The sequence below is a fragment of the Urocitellus parryii genome, chromosome 1, assembly GCF_045843805.1.
Source record: "Urocitellus parryii isolate mUroPar1 chromosome 1, mUroPar1.hap1, whole genome shotgun sequence".
Lineage (NCBI taxonomy): Eukaryota > Metazoa > Chordata > Mammalia > Rodentia > Sciuridae > Urocitellus > Urocitellus parryii.
In genome coordinates this window covers 192,043,996-192,069,140 of record NC_135531.1, presented here as the reverse complement: position 1 = coordinate 192,069,140, position 25,145 = coordinate 192,043,996, and positions in this window count along the sequence as shown.

Here is a 25,145-nt window from a genome sequence, read left to right as displayed (position 1 = left end):
TTATATATAATGGTGGGATTCATTGTTACATTTTCGTAATGCACACACCGTAACAATGTAATTTGGCCAGTATAATTCTCCAATATTTCCCCTTTTCTTCGCTCTAACTTCTCACTAGTCTACTAAACTACTCCTCTACTCTATTGAAATCCCTCCATCACTTTTTCCTTTATTTGATCCACTTTGAATTGACTTTCATGCATTCTTCTACATATGGATAAACAGTTTTCCCAGCACCATTTGCTAAAAATACTATCTTATTTCAAGGATTCGATGACTGTATCTGTGTGAGTTTGTTTCTGTATTCTGTACAATTGGTCTATGTGACTGTTTTTATGCCAATATCATGCAGTTTTTGTTACTATAGCCCTGTATTATAATTTGAAGTCAGATATTGAGATTCCTTCCATCATTGCTTTTTTGGCTGAGAATTGCTTTGGCTGTTCTGGGTATTTCATTCTTCCAAATGAGTTTCAGGACTCTTTTTTCTAATTCTATGAAGAATGTCATTGATATTTTGATGAAGACTACGTTGAATCCATGTATTGCTTTGATAGTATGGTCATTTTAACCATTAATGCTTTCTGTCCGTGAACATGGAGGTCTTTCCATCTTCTGAGGTCTTACAATTACTCTTTCTTCAGTGTTCTATAGTTTTCATTGGATATCCTTGTCATGTTCTTGATTTTAAAGAAAATGCTTTCAGTTTTCCCCTGTTCAGGATAATGTTGGCTTTGGGTTTGTCATATATAGCCTTCGTGATGTTGAGGTAAGTTCCTTCTGTTCTTAGTTTCTTCAGTGTCTTTACTATGATTGAGTACTGAATTTTGTCAAAGCCTTTCTCTGCATTTATGAGAAAACTGTGATTTTTGTCCTTAATTCTATTTATGTAATGAGTGACATTTATTGATTTGCTTATGTTAAACCATCCTTTCGTTCCTGGGATAAAAATACCTTGCTCAAGATGTACAATCTTCTTAATATGTTGTTGAATACAATTTTCAAATATTGTATTAAGGATTTTTGCATCTCTGTTCATCAGGGATATTGGTCTTTAGTTTTCTTTCCTTAATGTGTCCTTACCTGGTTTCAATGACTGTAGGGGTGTGTGTGTGGGTAATATGGATACTGACTTCATATAATTAATTTGGAAGTATTCCATTCCTTTTTGTTTCATGGAATTATTTGAAGAATATCGGCATTAGTTATTCTTTAAAGGTCTGGTAGAATTTAAATGAGAATCCATCTAGTCCTGGGCTTTTCTTTTATGGAAGTCTTTTTATTATTGTTAGTTATTGTTCTGTTTAGACTTTCTATGTCCTTTTGATTCAATTTTGGCAGATCACATGTGTCTTCAAATATATCCATTTCTTTTAGATTTTCCAATTTATTGGAATATAAGTTTTCAAAGTAATTCCTCATGAGTTTCTGTGCTGTCTGTGTTAATGTCTCCTTTTTCATCTCTAACTGTATTACTTTTGGTTTTCTTTTGGAAAGTTTTGGTTGAGCTTATCAATCTTGTGGATCTATTCAAAGAACTAACCATTTGTTTCATTGATCCTTCTATTACCCATTCATCCTTCAGAAGTGTATTGTTTAATCTCCTTGGATTAATATTATTTCTATAGTTTTTTGTGTGTTGATTTCTAATTTAATTCCATATAACCAGATAAGACACAAGGAATTGGGCTGGGATTGTGGCTCAGCGGTAGAGCGCTCGCCTAGCATGGGCAGAACCCGCTTTTTTTTTTTTTTTTTTTTTTTAAAGAGAGAGTGAGAAAGGAGAGAGAGAGAGAGAGAGAGAGAGAGAGAGAGAGAGAGAGAGAATTTTTTTTTTTTAAGAGAGAGTGGGAGAGATTTTTTTTAATATTTATTTTTTTAGTTCTCGGCGGACACAACATCTTTGTTGGTATGTGGTGCTGAGGATCGAACCCGGGCCGCACGCATGCCAGGCGAGCGCACTACCGCTTGAGCCACATCCCCAGCCCCCCAGAACCCGCTTTTGATTCTCAGCACCACATAAAAATAAAGGCATTGTGTTGCATCCATCTACACCTAAAAAATAAACATTAAAAAAAAAGATTCAAGGAATTATATCTATTTTTTTTTTTTTTGTATTTGCTAAAAGTTGCTTTCTGGCCTAAAATATGGTCTATTCTGGAGAAGGTTCCATGAGCAAAAGTGTATTCAGCTGAAGTTAGGTGAAATTTTCTATAGATGACTGTTAAATCCATTTAATTTATAATATCTTTTGGGTGTGAAAGTTTTTACTGAGTCTAGATGACCTATGTATTGGTGAGACAGGCATGTTGAAATCACCCAGTATTATCATATTGGGGTCAGAGTCATTAATTCAAGTCATGTCTTTATTATGTAATTAAGTGGTATCATTATATGTCCTTGTTGAATTGTTCTGTTTACCAGTATAAATCGACTTTCTTTGTCTCTTTTGATTAATTTTGACTTGATGTCTGCTTTGTTGGGTATAAGAGTAGCTTCCTCTGCTTGTTTTCAGGTTCTGTTTGCATGGTATATAAATGCCCCTCCTACTTTTAGTATGTAGCTACCTTTGCTTGAAAGGTGAGTCTCTTGCAAACAATGTATAATTAGGTCTTATTTTTATAATTCATTCAGCTAGCCTATGTTTTTAAATGGTTATTAAAGAGAATTGCTTATTAATTCCTGCCAATCTGGTATATTTTTTTTATGTTTAAATATGCCTTGTTTCTCATTTGCTCAGTAGTTCTTCAAATGAGATGTGTCCATTTGTTAGTTATGGGATTGTTTCTGGTTTTTCCTGTGTGAACTTTTTGTTTTAAGTATTTTCTGTAGTGCTGACTTCAGTTTCTGGTTTTCTTTTTTTTTTTTTTGAAATATTAACATAGATTTTAATGTGCATATTGCTCTACGATCATTTCTTTTCCCTTTCTGATGAAAAGTGATTATTTTCTGGAGTATCTTAGACTCTCTGGGGACAGGAGGTTCGGATCTACCTCTGCTTAGACAACAGACCCATGCCATGTGACGAGTAATGGCTAATTAGCTAAGGCACTTGGCTCAGGAAAGAATCATTAGACTCCAAATAAATAATGGATAGAAAGAAAGCAGGTTAGGGTTTAGGGCGGATGCCCAGGAGAATTAGGCTAAATGACTGTATTGTAAGGACTGGAGGGAATTCAGAGACTAGTGAAGCCAGTCTCTATGGCACAGCAGAGAACCCGGAGCCACAGACACTGAGGAACTTTTCCAAGACCCTCAGAGGCAAAGCAGAAGCTGCAGTCGGAGTCTGGGGGTTCTGTGGGCTTCCATTTTCTGCTCCTGGCCTCCTGGAGGTGGGGAGGTAACAAGCTGCACACAAGCCAGAGGCACTCAGCTGGGAAAGTCAGAGGCTTTCCTTCCTGATCTCTGCTTCAAGGCAGGAAACCACCACTTACATCCCACTTGAGAAAGATTCTGTAGTGACAAAAGCCCCCAGGTTAATCACCAAGACAGGAAGTGACAAGCAGGGTCCACAGTCCTTGACTCGGGGTGCTGAACTCAGCATCTGGGACGGATTCTGATTGGTTGGTGAGCTGGTTCGCTGAAGCCTGTCTCAGGGGCCGTCCATGCAAAGTGAAGTTCAAATTCTAGAAATCTCTTGGTGTAATTTAGAGAAAGAAAAGCACAGACAGAAAATATTGGAGTACCATTACTATGTAAAAACTAGCTACTCCCTAAACACTTTCTGAGAAAACAAAAAAGAAAGTTTCACTAAGTCTTGAAAGAAAGAAAGAAAGGTAAAGAAAGAATTTGAGTAGCTGTTGTGAAGACCAGGGTACATGACGGAGGGCACTGAAAAGAATGGCCCTGTTTTTTTTTTTTTAATTTTTTGTTTTTAGATACATGGTAGTAGAGTGTATTTTAACACATTATACATAAATGGAGTACAACCCATTCCATTTAGGATCCCATTCTTGTGGGTGTACATAATGTGGGAGTTATCCCTGTCATGTATTCACATATGAACAAAGGAAATTTATGTCCAATTTATTCTAACATTTTTTTTATTCCTATCCCCTCTCCCCTCCCTTCATTCCCCTTTGTCTAATCCAATGAACTTCTATTCTTCCCTTCTCTACCCTCCCTTGTTGTGGGTTAGCATCCACATATCAGAGAGAACAGAGATTGGCTTATTTCAATTAGCATGATATCATATTCTCCAATTCCAACCATTTTCCAGCAAATGCCATAATTTCATTCTTCTTTGTGGCTGAGTAATATTCCATTGTGTATATGTAGCACATTTTCTTTATCCATTCATCTATTGAAGGGCACCTAAGTTGTTTTCATAGCTTGGCTAATGTGAATTGAGCTACTGTGAACACTGATGTGGCTGCATCACTGGGGTATGCTGATTTTAAATCATTTGGGTATAAACTGAGAAGTGGGATAACTAGGTCAAATGGAGGTTCCATTCCATGTCTTCTGAGCAATCTCCATACTGCTTTCCACAGTGGTTGCACCAATTTGCATTCCTACCAGCAACGTATGAGTGTGCCTTTCTCCCACATCCTCGCCAACGTTTATTGTTGCTTGGATTCTTGATGATTGCCATGGAGGGGCTTTCTTGACATCACTGAAGATCTGGGGGCACTGGTCACTGAGCTTCACCCATCTGCCAGAGGCAGTGGGCGTGGCCACCAGAATAAAAATCCTTGTAAGGGTCAGTTTCTGGTTTTCTTGGAAGGTTTTTTTTCGGGGGGGGGGTACTGGGAATTGAACTCAGGGGCACTTGGCCACTGAGTCACATCCCCAGCCCTATTTCGTATTTTATTTAGAGACAGGGTCTCACTGAGTTGCTTAGCACCTCGCTTTTGGTGAGGCTGGCTTTAAACTTATGATCCTCCTGCCCAGCCTTGGGGGACTGCTGGGATTATAAGTGCACCACCATGCCTGATAGAGGTTTTTATTTTTCCCTTGACTCTGGATTTAGAAATCTTGGTTGACAGTTACTTTCTTTTGGGACTTGAAACACATCATTCCAAGTCCTCTTGCCTTTTAAAGTGTGTGCTGAAAAATTGGAAGCAATTCTGTTTGGCTTGCCTCTAAAGGTGACCTGATATTTTTCTTTTGAGACTTTTAAAATTCCATCTTTGTTTGCTGTGTTAGGGATTTTAATTATATGTTATGGAGAGGTCCTTTTTTGATCTTATCTATTTGAGGTTCTGAATGCCTCCTGTATATGGATATCTCGTTCTCAGGGTTTGGAGCATTTTCTGTTATTATTTCCCAGAAGATGTTATACATGCCACTAATCTGCATATTACAGCTCTTGTCAGTTTCAAAAATTCTTTAATTTGGTTTCTTAATATTTTCCCAGAGTTCTTGTATATTCTGGTCATGGTTACTTATTTTCTTTCTTTAGTACTGTCTGAATGTTCAAGGTTGGCCACTTTGTTTTCCACCTCTGAGATTTTGTCTTCAGCCTGGTCTACTTTATTAGATTTTTAAATGAACATTTTATTGGATTCATTGTGTCTTTCTTTTCCAAAATTTCTGCTTGGTTCTTTTTCAATATCTCTATCTTCTTATTGAATTTCTCATTCATATCCTGTCCTGACTTCTTTAATTTATTCAATTGTTTTTCTATATTCTCTTTTTATTCCTTAATCATGTTTTTTCATGCTTCTTATATTCCTGTGTTAGGTTTTATGCATCTGTTGTGGTGGATTTCTCCTCCACTCTAATGTGTGGGCCTCTTTAGGGCATAAACTTCACTTGCCAATGTATCCTAGAGTGATCTATATTGAGAACCTTTGTAGGTGTGGTATCCAAAGCCTTTGTGTTAATTCTCTGTTCTTACTATCAGAGTGGATGTCCATGAGTGGGACCTAAAGTCTCTTCCTATTCTTTCCTACTTGGGGCTTGATTGTCATTTGGGGCTTTTTTTCTTCTTTTTTATTTTTCATATTGTATCACTGATGTTTTGGATTAATTTGTGTATGGGGCAATGTACACTGTCTCTTGTCCAGGTTTAGTTCAACAGCAGAATCACTTTGTAAGATTTCTGTAGATTACCAGCATTTCACAGTAAAGGGGGAATAAACAATAGCAACAACCAAAGTAAGCAACCAATAGCATTAAAATAAATATCCAATATCTACTATAACATCTCTAACTCTAATTACCACAAAAACAAGAATGATGGAGTCAGCAATTGCCAACAGCAAAAACAATAGATAGCCATGAACTAGATCTAGTATTAAAGTAAACATCAGGCGTCAACTATGCCATCCACATTACCAGTATCTGCAAGAACACAAGTGGTCAGGGTAGGAGTTATAGAAACCAAATAGTTCTAAAAGATGGTAAAAATATTGTTTATTGAGAGAAAAAATATGATAGGGAAGTTAAAAGAAGGGTAGAGTATTCAAAATATGAACAGAATGCAGAAAAGATGTAAGAAGTGGTAGATATAAAGAAGGGAAGAAAAATAAATAGAAAAAAACAAAGTAAATAGAGACAGAAAGCAAGAACAAGAGAATTTGGCTATTCATGGGAGAAGAACGGCAAGAAAGAGAAACAAACAAAGTAAAACAAACAGAAACAGAACAAAACCAAATTAAACAAACCAAAAATTGTAACCCTCAAAGACAAGGAAAAGTAACTATTATTAAAAAATGCTAAAAATGAGAAAAATAGAAACAAATATGTGTGTATGTATATATGTGTGTGTATCTCCATGAATCAATCAGCACAATTAGACTCTCCCCCCCCCCACACACACACACGAAGAAGGAGAAGGAGGAGAAGGAAAAATGCTTTTAAATGAACAATGGAAAGGATTATTTCCACTGATGTAGTCAAAATTATTGGCAGGGACAGATGGTCACTGCTTATGCCAGTAGACTGTCCTTTCCATTTTTTCTTGGGCTATATTCTGGGGGTGGGTGGTGCTTGTGAGCAAGGGCTGGAAATTGTTAACCCCTTTTTCTTATTGGGTTACTCACTGAGCTGTCAGCCTGAGTGGCTTAAAACTGAAGCTGATCAAAATGCTTTTAACATTCCTTCTCACCAATATAAAGTAGGATGGAATGGAAAGTAATGTCAATTGGAGTTTTGTCTGGACAGACCAGATCCATCCATTCCCAAGGTGGGACTGCTACAGAGTTCTAAGAGGGGAGTTCTGGCAGCTGAAACTTAGGTTTAATCAGGCCTTAGGGACTTTGTTTGGTGGTATCTGCTTTGGAGAGATTAGATTAATACACCCCTAGGGTTGGGCAGATGTCCATCTTTGCTGGGAGTCTGGTTCCCAGGAACCTCACAAGAATTTACTTGTGGGGTAAGGGAGCCAACCTTCCACAGATCTCACACACTGTACTGCCAACAAATATGGCCTCCCCAGGCTTAGTTCCTAAGTATGTTTACATCTGCCTGTTCTGTTGCTGGATCCTCTTTAGCTGGTCACATGAGCCACCAGACTCAAAGGGAAAGTGATTTGTACTTCCCTCCATATTTCTGGCTTGAATACCTCTAGGTACAATCTTTTGTGTGCCTCTTTCACCTGTGTTCTACTAGGTACACCATAGGTCACAAGGTAGATGCTTGCCAGGACAGTCTGGCAATATTTGCTGTGGTCTCCTAGGCTCCTGCTGCAGCAAGCTGCTGCATGGTATCCTCAAGATGGCTCCTGGCCTCAGCTCTCCATTTGCCAGTTGAGAAACACAGAGTACTTTTCAAATACCAGTTTTCTGTACAGCCTCTGGATCAGCCAAGTTTTTCTGTGCTATACTTATGCATTGTGTTTCTCTCTGTGTTATCCCTCCACCTTGTAGTAAGCCAGTGTTTTTGCTGCTTCTACAACCGGTTTAATTCTAATGTACTCTTTCTTGTGCTTTGCTCAATGTACCCAAATTTCTGAGTCTCTAAGACACTGACTGTCTAATATTGAATTTCTTCTCTTACCTACCTACCTGAGAAGGTATCTTGGTGGCTGCTTGAATCCCGAGCCTCCAGACCACTGGAAATGCAGTCTCCCTCTCATTTTCTCATTTTAGACAGAAGTTATGGACTTTGGGAAGAATATCACAGAGGTGATATTTATTTTTCTTCATTCTTTTGTGTTTAATGTTTTTTGCATACCAATAAGTCTTTTTTTTCCCTCTCAGAGACACAGACAAACGTTTATTTACTAAAGCAGAGACACATTCAAGGGAGAATGTGTACTCTCTTAAGAGTGAGAAGTTTTAAGGGTAAATAAGGAATACATAAATTCAAGGGAAACTATGTGCTATCCCCTGAGGAAGAGACAGCCCCAATATAAATCATCAAGTTCACTAGTTCTTTTTTGTTATATATGCTCTTGGTCTCTACTTGGTTTTCTAATAAATTACCAAAAATTTGGTTGCTTAACACAATAACCATTTATCATTCACAGTTCTATAGGTCAGTACTCTGGCATGGTGTAGCTGGGTTCTCTGTTTAGAATATCATGAAGCTGAAAATTAAGGTTACCAGTTATTTTGAATTTTCTTCTGAAGGTTCTGAGGATAAATGTGCTTCTAAGCTCTTTCTTTTGTATGTGTTCAGTGCTGGGATCAAACCCAGCACCCTGAGCTTGCTAGGCTAGCCCTATAGCACTGAACTATACCTTCAGCCCTTCCAAGTTCATCTTGTTCGCTGATTTCATTTTCTTACAATTATCAGATTGAAGTCCCTCTTTGTTTGCTGGCTGTCAGTCTGGGTCAATGTCTGATCCCAGAAGCCATCTACATTTCTCTACTATATGACCCCCTCTAGCTTCAATCCACAATAGCAAACAACATTCAGGCCTACTTGGATAATCTCCCATGTTAAGATCAACTGTACCATGTAACATCACAGGCATAAAACCCATTATATTCACAACCTCAAAGATTATGGGGGCTTATGTACAGAAGGTTGAGGGGGTATCTTGGTGGGCCATTTTGGAATTCTGCATGCTACCAGTCTCTCTAGGAATTTTTTACTTATTGTACTTTTTAATTCTAGAATTTCTATTCAGTTATTTTTAATAGTTTATATTTTATTAAAATTTCCTTATACTCATATTTTTCTTTAGTTCTTTGAACTTATTTATGATAACTACATTGACTACTTTGTTGAATTCAACATCTGGTCCCATTCAGTTTTTATTAACTATCTTTTTCCTATTTATTTGCATGTCTGGTAACTTGACTGGAAAGGGTACATTTTAGATAATCTATGATATTAGATCTGTAAAATTTTTTTTTAACCCACGGTATACAGCAAACAATATCTCTGCTCATTGTTTTTCTTCATAATTTAATCTTTTCAGCCTAGTTTCTACAGTGTTACCTTTCTATAGCATAGTTATCTGCTGAGGATTTGGGCAGAAATTAAGTTTGAACACCTGGAGCCCTTACACCTTTCACTTTCTGCCTACCAATGTATGTGGGTTGAGGAGACATTCAACACTGCAGTTGTTTCTCAAGCTGTTTTTTATTTTTATTAACTTCTCAGTAGGTTTTCCCCTGGAGGCATGTCTAGTTTCCCAGTCAGGCAGAGATGTATGGACAGCTTATTTCAGCCCTCTGTGATTCTCTCATTTCCAAGAGTTTCCATTAAATTTCTGGGTCTGCTGCTTGCCCCTAGTGAGACTGTAACCTTGGATGAGTAGAGCTGTAGATGTTCCCTGTTTATGTTTATTTAAGTCTACTATTTTTTCACCTATATTTTATAATAGGGTAATTTACTTTCTTTTTTTTCTTTTTTTAAATTTTTTTTAAAAATTTTTAGTTATCGGCGGACACAACAACTTTGTTTGTATGTGGTGCTGAGGATCGAACCAGGGCCGCACGCATGCTAGGCGAGCGCGCTACCGCTTGAGCCACATCCCCAGCCCCATGGGTAATTTACTTTCGAGGTAGAATGCCAACATATTCTCACATAATTATTGCCTAGTTTAATACTCTAGTGTTTATTCCAATGTATTTGTTATACAATGAAAACTTTAAAATTTGTTTTTTTGGTATGTAATTTTATATCCCAATCTGTTACTTGCTTAAAGTTTAATAACTACTTTAATGTAAATCTACCACTTCTTAAAAAAACCAGGACCTCACATGTGTTAGGCAAGCAGTCTACACCTAAGTTACATACTCACCTCTTTTATTTTGAGACAGGCTCTCAATAAATTGCACAGGCTAGCCTCAAACTTGTGATCTTCCTTCCTCAGAGTCCTGAGTTGCTGGGATTACAGGTGGCCATGGCAACTAGTTTAAGTCCACCACTTTTAAGGACTAAAACCATGAGTGTTTCTTTTTTTCCTCCATCTCTAAATGAGGCCAATTCTTCTGGTGGCCAAGTTGTTACTTTTCACTGCTAACCTGAAGGTTGTAAAACTACTGTTCTTAGAGTACTAAATGATGGTTGCCTAGAGATAGGGTTCTGGGAAGTGGGACACTATTGTTTAATAGATATAGAGTTTGAGTTTTACAAGAAGAAAACAGTTCTGGAGATTGCTTGCTAAACAGTATGATTGTACTTAACACTGCTGAACTGCACACTTAAAGATTGTTAAGATGGTAAATATTGTGATTTATATTTTACCACAAAGAGTGAAAACAAACTATTTTTCTTTACCAGAAAGTTGAGAGGGAGTGAGGTTCAGATTGGACCAGTCCTCAAGCAAAAAGGCCAGATTTCTTTTGTTTGTAACTGAAGCTGTAGCAGGTTTTCAAGGGTTAACATTCTTGAGAGGGGGCAGGGTGGTAGCTCAGTGGTAGAGTACATGCCTTACATGCACAGGCCCTGGGTTTAAGTCTCAGCACTACAAAAAAAAAAAAAAAAAAAAAAAAAAAAAAAAAAAAGAAAGAAAGAAAGAAAAAGAAAAAAATCTGAAAGAATAAACATTCCCGAGTTTGTTTTCTATATCAATCTATAGCTCTGAAATGGTTGTTTTGGAAATTCTGTATAGTTTAATAGTTACTTTTTGTAGAGAGGAATCATAGATCACTAATACCACCACAATTGGGGTATCACTTCCTTGCTGCTCTTTAGTCTCTTCTGCAAGTGCTTACTATTGATTCCTTCTCCTAAATGATCAGTGTCCCAGATCATGCATGGTCCTTGGACCTTCTGTCTTTTTTCTTTTTATGCTTTCTCTAGGAGATTTCATCAAGTCTTGACGTTGAAGATGTTATCTGTATACTGATGTATCCCAAATTTATAACTCTAGGCCAGACTTATATCACCTGTATATCCAATTGCCAATTTGATATTCCATTGAGATGTCTAATAGATTGCTCAGACTTAAAACTAAAACAAATTCTGCCAGAAACTAGCTGCTCTCATTGCCTATAATTTTGGTTATTGATCTTTATTCTTTCATTTCCTCAGGCTAGTAACCTTGGATTGACTTTTATTCCTTTTTTTCATACTGAGGGTCTACAGCACAGTATATCCTGTCTATCATACCTTCAGCATATAAACAGTTTGATCTTTTTGCACTATCCTCAGTGCTACAACCTATTTTAAAACCATCACTATCTCTACCCTAGATTATTAAATAGGCTTCTAAATGTTTTCTTCCAACTCTTCTTTTCTCTTATAATGTGTTTTCAACAGAACAGTCAGAATCATCCTTTTAAACATTAGTGATCTCATGTCCCAATTGATAGTTCTCTGTCTCATTTAGAATGAAAGCCAGAGTCCTAACCAAGATTCACTAGACCTCATCTCCTGTGCTCCCTTATTCATTTCCCTTTGCTCCTCCAGACATGCATCTGTCTCCAACCTTTTTTTACTTATTTTTTTCTTTGTCTAGAATGATGTCCCATCTTCACCCTTATCCTCACCCCTCACTTCTTTGCTCACTTCAGATCTTTAACCAACTTTCACCTATGAGAGCTTCCTTGGTCACTCTGTGTAAATTTTTACTCTTTCTTCCCCAATATTTAGTATTTTGCTTTCTTGCTTTGTTTTTAAACTTTAACCCATTTTAAATTATCTACTGTACTATACCTTAAACTTAAAAAAAAAAAAAATTGAACTCAGGCTGTCTTACAACTTTCAATCCACCTGCCTCCGCCTCCCACTAACATTATTTTGTGTACTGTGCCCCTCATTAAAATATTTGTCCCATGAGAGCAAGATTTTTGTTAATTTTGAATATTACTATAATCTTAGATCTATAATAGTGCCTAGTACATACACATGGAATAAATATAGAATATTTTTAGTGGAAGATACAGAAAGACAGGAATTTCCAAGTTAAAAAGTCTGAATACCAGACAGAATGAAGGAAACACATTCTTATGAAATTTGAAAATATCACCAGTGGCGCAGTGGTGCACATTTGTAATCCCAGTGGTTCAGGAGGTCCAGGCAGGAGGATTTCAGGTTCAAAGCCAGCTTCAGCAACTTAGTGAGGACCTAAGCAACTTAGTGAGACCCTGTCTCAAAAAATAAAAAGGCCTGGGTTTGTGGCTCAGTGGTTTAATATGTCTGGGGTTCAATCCCTAGCATTAAAAAAAAAGTTAAAATACTAAGATTACAAAGAAGATCCAAAAAACTTCTAAAGAAAAATAATAATTAAAAACTATAAAATAGCAAATATGACTTACAGGCCAATGGGGGCAGTTATATCAAAATTTTGAAGGAAAATAAATTTCAACTGAGAATTTGAAACCCAAACAAACTGTCCACAAACTGATATCAAAATAGCCATTTTTCACATACAAAAATGTGAGGAGATAAATGATGAGATAAAGGCAATTTATTTTGGGGATAGTTGAGGATTAAGCAAAAACAAAGATGAATACAGAGTGGAAGACTTAGGATACAGAAAAGAGCAAAACTGACCCAAAAGCCCATTGAGTAAAATCTGTAGATAACATCTCTCCAGCAGGCAAAAAAAAGCAATTAGATCATATTAAAATATGAATTCAATTGTATCCAAGAACACGGGGATAAAAATTTTAATTAGAATTAATTAAAGTTAGGATAATATTGGGCCCTAGTAAAACAGACATGCATCATATCTCAAAAAAGATGGTTAGAAAGCTTAGGAAAAACAAAAAACAAGATAAGAAAATCAGGGTCTAAACATTAGGTGGACTAAAATAAATATGATTTTGAGAAGTTAATTGAGTGTAAAAGAGACTTCTTCTGATCTTGACATGAAATGAGGAGGAAAGAAATAAAACCCGAGAGTGCTGCTTGGTTCTGTTCTAACGTTTTTGTAAATCCCAAGACTGTACATGATATGTTTTATTCTAATATTTTTTTTTAGAATTTGCTTTATATTCAGAGTCTGGCAGTATTATTATTATGAAGTATAACCTAAATTTTGTGAACCTGAAAAAAAATTTTTCTCATGTTTTTTTTAAAATTTTTTTTAGATGTAGATGGACATAGTATCTTTATTTATTTTATTTTTATGTGGTGCTGAGGATCGAACCCAGGGCCTCACACCTGCGAGGCAGGCACTCTATTACTAAGCTACAGCTCCAGTTCCTGAAAAACGTTTTTTTAAAAAATAGAAATGATGGAAATTGAGAGGCACAGGAATGGTTGCTACTATGAAAATCTTCATTCTACGTAGGAGTTCTCAACCTTTGTTGCATATGAAAATTTCAAAATCTTAATGCCCAGACTTCATCAAACTGCATCACACCTTTTTAATCAGAGTGTGTGTGTGTGTGTGTGTGTGTGTGTGTGCATGTGTGTGTGTGTAATGCTTGCTCAGGGGTGTTTGTGTATGTATAAGGTATCAGTTTATTATATTAACTGCCAGGTGACTCCAGTATGTAGTTATATTTGAGAACCAGTGATCTGAAGTTCACAGAACTAACATTAGAAGCTTAAATATAGCCTCTAAAATTATAAATGTGATGAGTGGTAGTATCATTATTATAACTGGAAAAAGGAGGAGGTAATGTAGGAGGGTACTTGAAGTGAACCAAGTGTTCTTTAGTAGGAAGCCAGATCTTCTTTCATAATTGGATGTGGTAATAAATCAAGATTTTTCATTTTGTTTCAAAGTTAGTCTGTTAGTCATTTTATCTTAGTTGAGAGAAGGAAATGTCTCTTTAGTCATGATCCTAATTTTGTGAGAATCTACCATCTTTTTCTATATTATTGAGGTAATTAGAGCTAGATCAATGAGTTCATTATGAGGTCATAATAAATTATTATCTGAAAGTTAAAATCAACTTTCTATGGCAAACAATTTATTTATGAAAAGATACAGTATTTTATAAAATATATTTTTGTAAATGTAGTTTCCTTTGATAAGCATTTTAGATACAAGTTTATATGTTAATAGACTTTGGAACTATCAAAACAAAACATGGAGCATTTTGGTAAAATTATTTTGTCTTCTTAGCAAACAATTTAATCAAGAACTCAACTTTTTAAATGCACAGTGCAAAATAATTATGGATTTGTTTTAACAAACATGGAGGGAAATGAATTACAGTAGATGGGGTAGAGAGAGAAGATGGGAGGGGAGGGGAGGGAGGATAGTAGAGGATAGGAAAGGTAGCAGAATACAACAGTCACCAATATGGCAGTATGTAAAAATGTGGATGTGTAATCGAGGTGATTCTGCAATCTGTATTTGGGGTAAAAATGGGAGTTCATAACCCACTTGATTCTAATGTATGAAATATGATATGCCAAGAGCTTTGTAATGTTGTGAACAACCAATAATAAAAAAAGGAAAAAAATAAAAAATATTCCTATAGGGATTACTATAAAAAAATTTCATAATAATAGGAAAGTAAATGTATTTCAGTCTTTTTCTTCTCTGATTCAGTCTGTACCAGCTTTGATTGTGTATTGGAATCATCAGGGGAACTTTGAAAAATCAATCTTCTCCTCTTAAAAGTTCTTCATAACAACTGCCATTTGGAGCCCAGTACTCTGGCCTCAGATTTTTTTTTTTAACTCAGGCTGAAAGTAAAGAACATGTGTGTATGATTTTCTGTTTCCATGGAAGTCAATAAATAATATCTGTAGTTGATGAATAACAAAGTTGAAGTATAAGTCTATTATTGAAGATTATCAAGGTTGCCTTCAGGAATAGTATTGGAACTGGAGGTGAGGAAGGATAAAGGTAGAGTGATTACTCTTCATTCTAAGCTCTCCTACTCTGTAGCCTTTTAAAAATTAAAACTATGGTCATGCCAGGTGTGGTGGCATACACCTATAATCCCAGCTACTCAGGAGGCTGAGGCAGGAGGATCAAGAGTTCAAAGGTAGCCTTAGCGAAAATGAGGTGCTAAACAACTCAGTGAGACCCTGTTTCTAAATAAAATACAAAATAGGGCTGGGGATGTGGTTCAGTAGTTGAGCGACCCTGAGTTCAATCCCTGGTACCCAAAGGTGGGCGGGGGGGGGGGGTGGCGGGAACTATAGTCAATGAACCATGTTGATTTTAAAAAATTAATGGACATGAAAGTATTATTCCATTACTCAGGGTTTTTCTAGAGAAACAGAACCAACAGGATAGATACATTAATAGATAGCTAAGTAGCAAGATAGGTAGGTAGAGATTTATTGTCAAGTGTTGGCTCATGCAGTTATGAAGGCTGAGAATTCCCCTGATCTGCTGCTAGCAAGCTGGAAGCCCAAGAAACCCAGTGTTATAATCCAGTCCAAGTTTGAAGGCCACAAAATCAGGAGCACAAATGTCCAAGAGCAAAAAGACCCATACCCCAGCTCAAGGAGAGATCAAATGAGCCCTTGCTCCACTGTTTTAATTCTTCTGTTCATGCTCTGCAGGGATTGGATGATGTCTGCCTACATTGGTGAAGACATATTTCCTTACTTAGTTTTCTGATTCAAATGCTAATCTCTTCTGACATCCCTTCACAGACACACCCAGAATGTTTTACCAGTTTTCTGGATATCCCTTAGCCCAGTCAACTTGACACAAAATTAATGACATTCTCTTATATTTTATAATATTAAGATATTCTTTATAAGTATCAAAATATATGAAACCACTGTTAGGATGTGGTTATTTTATGTGAAAAAATAATATGAACTTAAACCTCCTTTTAGGAAGTCTCTTCTGATTTTTTAAAGTAAATTTTTATTAAAGTATATCATGTATAGAAAGTGCTCTGTGAATTTTTCACAGGGGAACACTCCTGTATAACCAGCATCCAGATCCAGAAATAAATAAATATTGCCTCCTCCAATCACTATCCCCTCCTCTTCCATCTACTCTTCTTACCTTGTACACCATACAGTCATGGGTATGATTTCTGTCTCTTCAGTTTTCCTTTTCCAGACTGCCCTATAAATAAAATCATAAAGTATAAAACATTTTTGTTTGGCTTTCCCAATGTTATGATTGATCTGTATTGTTGCAATATGTCATTACCTTTTGACACTCAGTAGGTTTATATGGATATACCACATTTATTAGTTGATGGACAGTTGGATTGTTTAAGTTTTTGATGATTATGATTAAAACTATTGAAAACAGTCTCATGGAGGTCTGTGAACATATTTTTAGTTCTCTTAGGTAAATATTGAATGGGATTATGAAGACATCTGATAAATTTATGACATAAATAAGAGACTACTGTGTAAATTTTTAAATTAGGTATATGTTTTTCATTTCCAACAGCAAATGCTTAAGAATTCTAGTCACTGTATTCCGGCCACCATTTAGCATTTTAAGTTCTTTTAATTTTAGAGCTTCTGTTAGGTTTGTAATGGTATCTCATTGTAGTTTTAACATGGAATTTTCAGATGACTAATAATATTGACTACATTTTTTTGTGCTTACTGGCTATTTGCACATTTTTGTTGATGAAACATCTGCTCAAATATTTTGCTCATTTAAAAAAATTGCGTTATTATTGTTGAGTATAAAAGTTGTTTATATATTCTGGGTACAAGTCTTTTATATTTTCTCCAAGTCTGTGGCTTGCCTTAAAATGTCTCTAAAAGATACATTTATCAGGGCTGGGGATGTGGCTCAGCGGTAGCGCGTTCGCCTGGCATGCGTGCGGTCCGGGTTCGATCCTCAGCACCACATACCAACAAAGATGTTGTGTCCGCCGAGAACTAAAAAATAAATATTAAAAAAAAATTCTCTCTCTCTCTCTCTCTCTCTCTCTCTCTCTCTCCTCTCTCACTCTCTCTTAAAAAAAAAAAGATACATTTATCAGTTTTTCATAGGTTTTGTTTCCAAAGGTCATAAGATATTTTTCCTGTTTTCTTCTACAAGTTTTATAGTTTTGCTGTGTGATACATTTCTACTTAACTTTTGTATGTGATATAAGGCATGGGTTCAGGATTTTGTTTTGTTTTTCCATACGGAAGTCCAATTATTCTATTACCATTTGTTAAAAAGTTTTAAAAAACTGTCCATCTCTCCAGTTACTTTGGCACCTTTGTCAAAAATCATTTGATCCTATATAACTGGATTTATTTTTCAAGTGTATTATGCTCTTTGCAGGGAAATGGATGGCTCTAGAGCAGATTATGCTAAGTGAAGCTAGCCAATCCCTAAAAAACAAATGCCAAATGTTATCTTTGATATAAGGAGAGCAACTAAGAACAGAATAGGGAGGAAGAGCATGAGAAGAAGATCACCATTAAACAGGGTCAAGAGGGGGGAGGGAAAGAGAGAGAGAAGGGAAATTGCATGGTAAAGGAAGGAGACCCTCATTATTATACAAAATTACATATAAGAGGAGGTGAGGGGAAAGGGGGGAAAATAAGAGAGAGAAATGAATTACAGTAGATGGGGTAGAGAGAGAAGATGGGAGGAGAGGGAAGGGGAGGGGAAGGGGAATAGTAGGGAATAGGAAGGGCAGCAGAATACAACAGACACTAGTATGGCAGTATGTGAAAAAGTGGATGTGGAACCGATGTGAATCTGCAATATGTATATGGGGTAAAAATGGGAGTTCATAATCTGCTTGAATCAAATGTATGAAATATGATATGTCAAGAGCTTTGTAATGTTTTGAACAGCTAATAATAAAAAAGTGTATTATGCTCCATTGCTCCTTACCTATTCTTACGCAAACATTGTGTTGTTTAGATTATTATAGCTTTATAAAAAATACTAATATTTAGATTATTCTTTGTTCAACCTCAGGATTGCAAATGCCCCATCTAAACTGTTTACTGATCCCAAAGGACAAAACTTGGAGGACTCAACAGAGAAGTTTTAGACTATTTATTACTTATTAACTTGGCAGCTATGGGCTGGGATACAGTGCAGGACAGCACTATGCCTATACTTTGTAGAAATATATATATGATAGTTTGCATGCCTGCTGCACAGGTAAATTTCTTCAGGTGTTTTAAGAGTACTTTCCTTTATTTTATAACCAAGGCCATTCTTCTAAGATTTGGAGGTAAGGGAAGTGTCCAGGTCCCACTCTGTATTTCCCTCATTACCACATTCTTTTGGAAAGCTTTTTTGTTGTTGTTGTTCTTAGACATACATGAGGAGAGTGTATTTTTACATATTATACATACGCAGCGTATAACTTATTCCAATTAGGATCCCATTTTTGTTGTTGTATATGATGTGGCGTTTCACTGATCACATTTTTGCAGGGGCAGACGAGACAAGGCACCAAACATAGCAGTAAACAGTTTTATTTGGCTGCAGCCAGGCTCAGAGGGCACAGCTTTCGCTATAATCTATCAATCCTCTGTACCCTGAGTTCAGGTAGTTTCAGAATGTAAGCATGTAAGGAGAGGGACTCTAAAGTTTACAGTCTGCAGAAGACCACATAAAAGCAATTTTTTTCTTTCACTGTTCTGGGCAAGTTAATCCTTCAAGAACTTGGGAGAAGGGGAAAGCTTCTTTTCTCCTTTCTTTCCTCCCCCTGCCAGCTGTTACGATGGAGCCCAATTGGTAACTTCTTGTATCTTAGAAATGTAGACATCTCTGTGAAGCCCTAGCTTAAGGCCAGAGGCCTGTTTACACATTTCTACAAACTACTATACTAGATACATATTTGTGAAAAACTAGTAAGAGGCTGTGCAGCACCTGAAGTGCTGATTTCTTCCCCGCCAGTGGCCAAGTAAAACAGGGCAACACGAAAATTGGAAATTTATCTACATTGAACTCTTTAGAGACTCTTTTGCTGACAGTCCTAAAATCGGCCTTGGTGAAGATTTCTGGAGAAGCCCAGTTAAGACTCTTTTGTGGAGAAAGGGGGTGCCACTACAGTATATTCATATACGAACATAGGATAGCACATCCATCTTTCCTATTGCCATCCCACCTCCTTTCCCTTCCTTCTGTTTGTCTAATCCAATGAACTTCTATTCTTGTTTGCCCCATACATCGTTATTGTGTGTTAGCAACCACATATCAGAGAACATTCATTCAGCCTTTGTTTTGGGGGGCCTGGCTTATTTCACTTATCGTGATAGTCTCCAGCTCCAAATATTTACCAGCAGATGCCATAATTTCATTCTTCTTCAAGGCTGAGTAATTTTCCATTGTGTATATATACCACACTTTCTTTATCATTCATCTGTTGAAGCGCACTTAGGTTGCCTTGATAGCTTAGCTAATGTGAATTGAGCATTTTTTCATATATTTGTTGACCACTCATATTTCTTCTTCTGTTAAGTGCCATTCAGTTTTTTTGCCCATTTATTAGTTGAGGTTTTTTTTTTAATTTTTATTTTTGGGGTTAAATATATCCTGGAGATTAATGCTGCATCAGAGATGCAGGTGACAAAGATTTTTTCCCATTCTGTAGACTCTCTCTTCACGTAATTGATTGTTTCTTTTGCTGAGAAGAAGCTTTTTAGTTTGATTTCATCCCATTTGTTTATTCTTAATTTTACTTCTTGGACTTCAAGAGTCTTGTTGAGAAAGTAGATTCCTAAGTCAATTGCATGGAGAGTTGGGCTTACATGTTCTTCTGGTAAGCACAGAGTCTCTGATCTAATGCCTACATTGATATACTCTGAGTTGAATTTTGTGCAGGGTGAGAGATAGGGGTTAAATTTCATTTTACTACATATGGATTTCTAGTTTTCCCAGTACCATTTGTTGAAGAGGCTACCTTTTCTCTAATGTATGTTTATGGCATCTTTTTCTAGTGTGAGGTAACTATTTATGTGGTTTGTCTCTGTCTCTTCTATTCTATTCCATTTGTTTTATCTCTCTGCAAGATTTTCTCAGCACTGATTAGTGTTTAACCCAACATTCTTATAATGAAAAAAAGTGTAGTATTGACCTAAAAGCCATATTCTTATGTATCCTTCTAGAGGTGTATTAATTTATAAACATATATGCATGTAGATCAGAAATATAGTAGTTTAAGTTACAACCACAAAATTAGTTTTTAAAACATTTCAACAAGTGACATATTAAGTGTGCTGTCAATTAAAATTCACAGGTTTTAAATATCTGAACTCTTGTAGGAAATAAGATCATAAACTCCAGGTTTAGAGTAATATTTATTTACTATGCTATACCTAGAAAGGAATGAAGGTGTGTGCATATGAATTAGAGTTGGTTGACTGTCACATCTCAATTCTTGCATTGACTTTTTATAGGCATGCAATTTATATTCTTCAAAGAGGGACATATACAGGTTTAGTGGACTTTCTCTTTGTTAATGCATTTTAACTGTACAGACTAATGGGTTTCATTATAGAATATTCATACATCCATATAACATACTTTGATTATATCCACTTCCCCATTACCTCTTCTTTCCCTCCTTTAGCCCCTTCCCCTGATCTTTTCTTCATCTCTAATAGTCTGCCTTCTAATTTTGTGTTGTCCTTTTTTCTTTATTTTATTCCACATATGAGAGAACATTTGATACTTGTCTTTTTGAGCCTTGTTAACATGATGATCTCCAGATCCCTCCATTTTCCTTAAATTGACATCATTTCATTTTTCTTTATGGCTAAATAATGCTGTATTTGTGTGTGTGTGTGTGTGTGTGTGTGTGTGTGTGTGTGTGTGTATTTTCTTTATCTGTTCATGTGTTGTTGTTACCTACGGTTGATTCCATATCTTAGCTATTATGAATTGTACCACCACAAACATGGCTATGCATGTATCTTTATGTTATGCTAACTTTAATTCCTTTGGATATATACTGAATAATGGAATAGTTGAATCATGTGGTTGTTCTATTTTTAGTTTTTTGAGGAATCTCCATACTCATTTCTCTAGTGGCTATACTAATTTACATTCCCATCAACAGTGTGTATTTTTTTCACCCCCTATGTAATCATTATTGTTTTTTTATTCTTGATCATAACCATTCTGACTGGGGTGAGATGAAATCTCAGTATAGTTTTGATTTGCATTTCTTCATAGCTAATGACATTGAACATTTTTTCATGTAATTGTTGACCATTTGTACTTCTTCTTTTGAAAAGTGTCTGTTCAGTTCATTTGCCCATTGGTTGGGTTGTGTTTTTGGTGTTAAGTTTTTAAAATTTTATATATTTTATATATTCTGGCTGTTAAACTTCTGTTGGAAGATTCCCCCCACCCCACCAGAACCTATCATGTCATTCAGTTGTTTCCTTTGCTGTTTTTAATTTTATGCTTTTCCATTTGTTGATTCTTGCTATTATTTCCTGAGTTGTTTAGAAAGTCCTTGCCTGTGCTTGTATTTTATTTTGTTTCCCCTGTTTTCTTCTAGAGGTTTCATCTAGAAGATCTTATATATAGGTCTTTGATCCATTTCATGTTGATTTTTGTACAGGGCAAGAGATAGAGATCTAGTTTCAACCCTTATGTACATCCACCTTTCCCAGCACCATTTGTTAAAGAGGCTGTCTTTTCTCCAAGGTGTGTTTTTGGCACTTTTGTCAAAAATCAGATGGCTGTAGCTGTGTGGCATTGTCTCTGTGTCCTCTATTCTAATTCATTAGTCTCCATGTCAGTTTTCATGCTAGTATCATGTTTTTTAAATTACTATAACTCTAGTATATTTTGTTTTTTCTAAATATATTTTTTAGTTGTAGTTGGACACAGTACCTTTATTTTTATTTATTTATTTTTATATGGTGCTGAGGATTGAACCCAGGGCTTCATGCGTGTGAGACAAGCGCTCTACTTCTGAGCCATAGCCCCAGGCCCTTATAGTATATTTTGAAATTGACTATCAGGATATCTCCAGCATTGTTCTTTGTGCTCAAGATTGTTTGGCTGTTCAAGGTCTTTTGTGCTTCCATATGAATTTTAGGATCATTTTTTTTAGCTCTGCAAAGAATGTATTGGTATTTTGATGGTGATTTTGTTGAATCTGTAGGTCATTTTTGGTAACATGGTCATTTTAGTCCTTTCCATATTTTAGTATTTTCTTTAGTGTTTTATAATTTTCATTAAAGAGGCTTTCACTGCCTTGGTTAGATAGGTTTATCCCTAGGTATTTTATTTTTTAACTATTATGAATATAATTGTTTTCCTGATTTCTTTCTTAGTGAGTTTGTTGTTGGTATATAGAAAAGATATTGATTCTTGTATGTTTATTTTGTATTCCACTAGTTTGCTAAATTTATTTAATATACAAGTCTTCTGGTAATGTCTTTAGAGTCTTCTAAGTATGGGATCATATGTAAACAGGGAGAATTTGATTTCTTCTTTTCCTATTTGTATCCCTTTATGTCCATCTTTTGCCTAATTTTTCTCACTAAAATTTCAAAGATGATGTTAATAAGAAGGGTAAGAGTCTACATTTTTCTCTTCTTCCTGATTTTATAGGAAATGCTTTCAATTTTCACCCATTCAGTATAATGATGGCTATGGGTTTTCATATATAGCCTTTATTATATTGAGATATGATATTTCTTTATCACTTTTTTCATGAAAGGAACTTGAATTTTGTCAAAGTCTTTTTTTTAATTATTGAGATGATCATGTGATTTTTTTCTTGATTCTGTATATGTGATGTATTATATTTATTGACTTGTATGTTGAACTGTCCTTGTATCTCTGGAATGAAATCAACTTAATCATGATATGTGATCTTTTTAATGAGGATGGCACATTTTTCTTTAGGTACCTAAACTGTAAGATAATTGCAGATATTACAATGAAATATTACATTTATTATTGTTTTTCTTATTCATTTACAATTGAGTTATAATTTGAGTGCTATATTTAAAGAATGGTGATAACATGTTTTAAAAGATAAAAAACTATTTCACTACTTGGCTAGGGAAAGTGTAATACAAGATTCTATCAGTTTGAGACTACTTTTTCTCTAACTGGTGATATCTGTGATCTCGAATCACTTTCTTTTATGGGATCTGATTTATTTTTCAATGGTTATATTCTATTTTCTTCAATTCCAACCTTCTACTAGTTCAGTTTTTATACTCAAGCATGGTAATTTGAACTTACTCCTAATAAATTACATCCTATTGGTGTGGGCTGAATATGTTCACTGTTCTGATAAAAACCTCATTTTAGTTCTTCATCTAATTTAAATAGAAAGTTTTTATTTATTCAACCACAATCATAACCTTTAAGTATTTTAACAGAACTTCATATCATTAATTTTTAAGAAATGGTTTTGATATATTAAAGGGCAGAATTGAAAAAGATTTGCTGATAATAAATATGTTAGGTCTTATAGGTCATATAGTCTGTATCACAATTACTCAGTTCTGTCATTCTACCACAAAAGCAGTCATTGCCAATATGTAAATGATGAAGAGAATTGTATTTCAGTTAAACCTTTACTTACAGAAATAATTAGCTGGATTTGACCTAAGCACAGTTCCACGCCCCCTGTAGGGGATGCTTGGATCAAATCCAGGGCATTGGTCATGCTGAGCATGTGCTCTGCCACTAAGAGTTACATCCCTAGATCCATAGGTAGTAGTTTTTGAACTGTTGTTTTAAAGATCTTGTAATTCTGTTTGCTCTATTAAGTGTTCATTTAGAACTAACATTAAAAATATATTAACACGAAAATATTCATCTGGACAACTACTTTAAATCTTGGTACAGGTGGTCTCTTTTGCATGAAAAATCCCTCCCCACACACCCACATTATTTACTTCTTATTGAGTGTTGCTGAATGAATAAAACATTTTTATAATAATTGGAATAGAGAAAAGTAGAATAATTTGAAAACTTACCTGGCATTTTGGGGTGCAGGAATTCATAATACCATATTCCTATTTTTTAAAAAATTTATTTATTTATTCTAATTAGGTATATATGAATGCAGAATGCATTTTGATTCATCGTACACAACTGCAGCACAACTTTTCATTTCTCTGGTTGTACACAATGAAGTGTCGTACCATATGTGCAGTCATACATGTTCCATCTTTGCTGCATCATACCCCCTCCCCTCCTCTGACTCCCCTTTGCCCCATCAAAGTTCCCCATCCCCCCCCCATTATGGATCAGCATCCATTTATCAGACAGAACATTTAGCCTTTGGTTTGGGGGGATTGGATTACTTCACTTAGCATGATATTCTCCAACTCCATGTATTTACCTGCAAATGCCATAATTTTCTTCTCTTTTAATTCTGAGTAATATTCCATTGTGTATATTTGCCACAGTTTCTTTTTTTCTTAATTTTTTTTTAGTTGTAGATAGACACAATGTCTTTATTTGTATTTATTTTATTTTTATGTTGTGCTGAGAATTGATCCCAGGGCCTCATGCATGTGAGGCAAGCACTCTCCACTGAGCTATATCACTGAGCTATCCCAGCCCTATACACAGTTTCTTTGTCTACTCATCTATTGAAGGGCATCTAGGTTGGTTCCATAGTTTAGCTATTGTGAATTGAGCTGTTATAAACATTGATGTGGCTGCATCACTATAGTATGCTGATTTTGTACACAGTGAAGTGTCATACCATATGTGCAGTCATACTTGTTCTTTTGGGTATAGACCAAGAAGTAGGATAGCTGGGTCAAATGGTGGTTGGTTCCATTCCAAGATTTCTAAGGAATCTGCATACTGCTTTTCAGATTGGTTGCACCAATTTTCAGTCCCAGCAGCCATGTATGAGTGTGCCTTTTGACCCATATCCTCACCAACACTTATTGTTGTTTGTGTTCTTGATAACTGCCATTCTGACTAGCATGAGATGAAATCTTAGAGTAGTTTTGATTTGCATTTCTTCAATTACTAGAGAACTCATAACATCATATTTCTGAGG